The sequence below is a fragment of the Rhyacophila brunnea genome, unplaced genomic scaffold (assembly GCF_057557595.1).
Source record: "Rhyacophila brunnea isolate RB1 unplaced genomic scaffold, BYU_Rbru_1.0 scaffold_3, whole genome shotgun sequence".
NCBI classification, from domain to species: domain Eukaryota; kingdom Metazoa; phylum Arthropoda; class Insecta; order Trichoptera; family Rhyacophilidae; genus Rhyacophila; species Rhyacophila brunnea.
In genome coordinates, this window is record NW_028232965.1 from 51144220 (window position 1) to 51150566 (window position 6347).

The window sequence follows — 6347 nt, forward strand, 5'->3', positions numbered from 1 at the left end:
CGCCTGGAAACCTTCTTAATAAATAAACAGTCTTTATTTCAAAGTTATCCTTTTTACGATTACTTAATAAACTCACATGACAGATCATTATTTCAAACTTTTTAACAACTTCAAAGTCAAATTACTCAAAACTAGTATTCTCCAGTTAGTGTGTTCTGCCAGAACAGAGACGATATATTATTGATGTGATTATTTTTTATTACACTTTTTATTGTTGAAGTATTATTGTGATTCACATCTCACTCATTCATTTTATTTTTAAGCTCATAAAAAGCTTTTAAAATAAAAGTGCTTTCACGAAGTACTAAGAGAGACAAAAAATCATTTATTCAGCATCTAATACAAACTTAACAGACTGTAAGAAAGAAAAGTTTTACTTGCATATTATCTGTGTAACGGCGCGCGATGCAAGAAAAAAGGCTGGCGTGTTTTTCACCATTGCCTTAATGCCCGTATTCAAGCACCATCTTGTCATGTCTCGATGTATTTTTTATACTTTCTTTATGAATAGGTACACTTTCTTTTGTGTGTCGAAACACAATATAAACTTGAGTAAGGGATAAGCGAGGTTTTATTTAATACGCTTCTTATAAAATGTTACATCGTTGCAACGATGTGTAGTGTAAAAAAAGCATGTTTTTAGTTTTTTTTACAAAATACCTCATATTGTGTTATTAATAATAATATGAATAATAATATACTATCCCTATATGAGTGGACACTGGCCATATGTTTAAGTATAAATATATTGAACTAAATTTAGAAATGAATTACTTAAAGTAATAATGTTGTTTAATGTTTCCATTTCAATGATTGTAAATAAAAAGCAAATTACTATTATCATAATAATAAAGACCTCTACAATTCAGTGCTTAAGGCACTGTTCTTTTATCCGGTAACCCGAGTTTGATTCTCGGTGATGTCACAATATATTTATGTGATTTTCTCAAAGCCTGGGTATTTGTGACTGTTTCACTTTTATTATTATTTTAACACCATAACTAGCATTAGGCCTCAAGGCCTATATGTGTATAATTATTAAACATATTATATCTTTTGTAGGTACCTGCACGTTTATATTTTTCTTGGAAATCTATGATTTCTACGGTCTTTAAAATTAATGTAGATACCGACCAATATATTATGTATATTATTGTTAAGATTCAAAACCAATCATAAATATTTTCGTAATTCAAAGTTTTTCATTAAAACATTAAACCAATTAAAACTATAAATTATTTGTTAAAAGTTTTTATCCTTCAATATCGAATTTCACTGCCACGCTCTGATTTTAACAGGCATACAGTGCAAACGATTAGAACATGTGAATGGTCACTTGATTCAAAATGTGTTAATCTAATTGATAACAATAATATGTAATTGTTTTGAAACTAAGACCTTATATTTCAAATTTAAAAAAATAAATAATATGGTAATTATTATCTATGGTCTAATGTCATTTTCACATCCTTTTCCAAATTTTTATTTTGTCTCTGTAGAAGAAATATAAACTACTTACATTGATAGTTTTAATTAAAAATAAAATAAAATTTCTTTTTGGAAACATGATAGGCACTGATATAAAATAAATAATGTACACTACTAAGAATACTTTACTGACATATAAATATAACAAAATGTGGTGTGTGTACTTGTGTACGCGCGTTAGAAGTTATACTTCTTTGGCGTAACAAAACAAAAACAAAACTTGTGATAACCTAGATTCTTCGACTTGCTCTTAATTATCTTGTTAAATTACACACTCAAGAAAAGGGACCGCTTATTGGAACGCCGTTGGTTTATTTCTATCTACTTACTTTAACTTATATTACTAAATTATATAATTATTTATCGTTGTTTTTATTTTTAAAGTAACAACTGCCACTATGACGTTTAATAGTTTGTTTACGTAAGGAATTTCAAATGGCCGGCAATAGTAAATTCGCTGCCTAGGCAACGGAACAATTCTAAACTATAATATTATACTGTTTTGATTGGAGTATCATACTGTGGAGTAATGGTAGTGCGTTCGGCTGATAACCGAACAATCGGTGGTTCGAATCCAATCGAGTGCAATAATTATGTGAAAAAAAAAATTATGTGTTACATGTCACACGCCAAAAAATACACTCTGATCTGATTTTCCAAACGCGCCTAAATAAGTATAACTTCAAAAATAATACGTAATTGCTTGAATATCATAAATATAAAAAATCATATGGCATATACACTTACAATAATTCTTATACATTAATAATTATTCGTAAACTTGTAAGTTAATTAATGTTATATTAAATTTACTGAATTGCTTATATTTCAATTAATACATCATCAAGATGATTACAATATAATTTTATTTACAATACGTATATTATGAACACAAGTAACAACACAAGGACACAATCATTGCGTAGATCAAAGGATTTATTTGTTTCACTTTCAACTAGCAAACTCTTCAAAACTACTATTTCTAACTAAATAAGTTTTTTTGAATGTCTATGTAGCATGAAACGATTTCTTAATGTCAGTAGTCAGTTTTTTGTGAAAGCTCAATAATGCTCCCTAAAAGAATTGTCACTAGGAACGTAAAAAATGCCACCCTTCATTGAAACTTGTCGAAAACAATATTATTATACTTGCAAAAAATAAATTCTTTGAGACATCTTAGGATTTAAAAGAAACACATGAAATAAAACAGGGTCGAATGAACAACACAATTTATATTTTTATTATAAATTTATTTTAAACAATATCTGTAGGTATACAAATGTTTTACAACTACGGCCGACGTATTTCTATTATAATATAATATACGTACGAGTTGTATTCTTTTAAACTTATAAATAATTAGATTCTTCATAAATAATAAATATTATTAATTGCATTTGCTAACGATATTTTAATTTGTAGTAGATTGAATGATTTTGGTGTTTGTTTTCTTTTAACCATGTCCAATGCTAATAGAATCACACGGGCCTCCACAGAGTGGAGGTTTGTATTAACAGATTTTTGTTTTTACGAGAAATAGATGCCACTTGCTCAAACTATTATGTCCATACTCTGACTCCAATCATAAATTGAAAAATAGTATGTATTTGCCAGACCCAGGATTCAAACCTGGGACCCACGACATTATAAACCGACGCGTAAATAGTTATATTGAGTAGTTCCTGACTTAACGGTCCACGTGCTCGTCGTAGGTCAAAATTGAGTTTTTATCGTATTTTCAAACCATGATCCTGGACACTCCTTAAACGTTGTAGATAATCTATTTATATAATTTTGAAGCCTTATTATCCTTTATAGTTATTTTAAACATTTAATGACTGCATAAAGTATTTTTGTTACATAAAATAGTATTCTTTTATACCTCTCGCTCTAATGTTTTAGAATATAGTCATATTTCGGTACATAACTGTGCAGTGGTGTTAAGATTTTTACATTTATTAATTTTTAAACGCATTTATAAAACCATTAGTATATTTTATTACGAGATAATTTTTGTAAAATATTCACGATAAAAAATTATATTGATAATCTCTGTGATCCCAAATTTGACAAGAATTAGGCATTTTATTATTCAAAAAATCGGCAATATTAACATATTTGAAGATGATTCTAAAGATACTTATTATAAGCTATGTTTTTGACCATTCAAGTGTGATACACATCTTATGAATAATGATTGCTTTATAATAATTATTGACCTAAGAATAAGGTAGTGTTTTTTTGAAATACGCCGTTTCTTTTGTCATTCCCCAGTAGTTAAGCTACTACATATGGCCGTAGCCATAAATTGATAAACTATAATTGAAGTAGAGAGTAAAATGATATTGACGCGCGTGTTTGAACATTTATTATTTATTATTATTTTATAAGTAGATTAAATTATTTATTCTGACCCTTCAGCATGTCAATATACAGTTATGTCGTAAATTACAAAAAATACTAGCAACAATTAGCAGTGACTTCCCTAGACAAAATGCCGCCCCTGGGCAGGGCCACAATGTCACTCCATTTTTTATACAATGTTTTTATCATCCGTGCTCGTGTCGTTTCTGGTCACCAAGGATATCGAAGAGCAACGGAAGTAAACTAGACATCGCTAACCCGACAAAAAATGCGGTCCTGTTAAACCTTTTATGTTAATTAATACATTTTGTTTCCAACCAGTGAGCTGAATTTTTTTTAAGTAAATATATCTTCGTTATTGAGTACTCAGTTTAGGTAGCCAAATGATTCTCCTCGATTTGCTGCCCTTCAAGTAACTGCCGCCCCCAAGCGATGCTCAATCTGCCTTCTGCCACGGGACGTCGCTAATAATTAGATATATTAAAATTATTGTCAGAAAATGATTTTTTACGGTTCTTATAAAGTTATGGGTTATAAATCGTCCCCTTATTGCAGAACTAGCCTAACTGATTTTTTGTGATTTTTTTTTTATTTGACAGAAAAATTCCTTTTTTGATTCTCTATTTGTAGTCAGAACAGGCGTATCTGAATTATCAATATAAAAAAAGTTATCAGCTTAGATCATTCCAAGCCTAAATTCAATCTTAAAAATATTTTGGAACTAAATTAGCCTAACTGACGTTAAGCTAGTTCTGCACGCAAAAGTACACCTACACGTTGGCAATATCGCCTCTTTCTATTGCAGTTAGGATTTATATGTACTAGTTCGCTGTCAATGTCAACTGCCAACGTAATTACGCTGATGCTGTAATTACCGACAAGTCTTGCAATTATTCTATGGACTATCTAGTGGCTCCTTCCACATCTAATTCGGTTGATGATGATGAGATAGTTAACACATTTCAGTGGCATGACTAGAGTTCAATTAACACCAAATCGATTGATCCCGCTGACTCCAAATAACGAAGGAGAAATCAGTGCCACAGTGGCCCACTTTACATTAGAACAACGAGGTAATTATGAGTTTTATTGTTCACTTTTACAACAAAAATAAACAGTTTCTTGACTGAAATAAGAACTGCAATTTGCTTCTATCCCGCACATTAGCTCAATGATGTATATATTTTCAGACTCTGTAACCATCGACAAGGTTTGCAATAATTTTATGGATGATCAAGATGTTCTTTCGACATCTGATTCTTTTGATAATGATGGGAAAGTGGACCCATTTTCTACCGACAGTGGATCAGACTATGAACCACCACAGCATTCACTATCATCACACAGTGATGAAAACTCATCAAATGGTATTGGTAATATTGTAAATCGACTTTCAGCACCTGTCCTAGAGGTGATTAACTCAAGTCAAGCAGGAAAAAAAAGACTAGGAAAAGACATCGTAATGAAGCTCTGTGGCGCATAAATGTAATAAAAAAGCAGCGAAATTCTAGAAACGAATTTATAAACTGGAAAAACAATGTAATATGTGAGCGTCAAATGAAGGAACCCTCTCCTCAAACATGCAAATTTGGTTGTTCTATAAAAATTACCCAAGAACAGAGGGTTGCAATATTTCATAAGTTTGGAATTTAGGTGATATAAATCATCAACGTGAACCGCTTCGTTGAATTTAATAAAAAAAAGAGCTACAATTGATATAAGTGAAGGTAGAGAAAGAAGTCATCGTAAAATGACTGACAACTCAATTTTCTTTCAGAAGATCTTAACAAGATTAAAATATGCCAATTGTTTTTAAACTCATTGAGCATACGTTATCAAATGGTTAAGACTGCTGCAAAGAATTCATACCACCTTAATTCAAGCACGGTTGCTGATGACAGCAGAGGGTCGCAGAGGATATTTGGGGTAAGCGACTACATGAAGCAAAACGTAAGGGATCACATTAACAGCTTTTCTACAGTAAGCAGCCATTATTGCCGAAAAAAGACCACGAAGCAGTACTTGGATGCAGCATTAAATATAACAAAGATGTTTGACCTATATAAAAAGGACTACGAAGAAAAAAGCTTGACAGTAGCCATTGCTTCAATGTACCTACATATAGAGGCATATTTTGTAATGAATTTAATTATTCTTTACTCCGAAGAAGGACCAGTGTGACTTTTTCTTGAAATATGAGCAGAGCAGTAATGAAGAAAAAGATATTATGAAAGCAGAATATGATACTCATCTAAAAAATTAAAAAAAATACCCGAAAGTTAAAATAAATGTCGAGGAGCAGGCAAACTTAAATAAAACATTCCTATTGCGCAACAACAAGTCTTACAAATCCCAGATCAGAAGCCGCACATTTATACTATAAACATAAACGAAAGTATGCCACATATAATCTCAGTATTTATGATCTAGGATCACAACAAGGCCATTGTTTTATGTGGCATGAATCAATTGGAATGAGAGGAGTGTGTGAAATT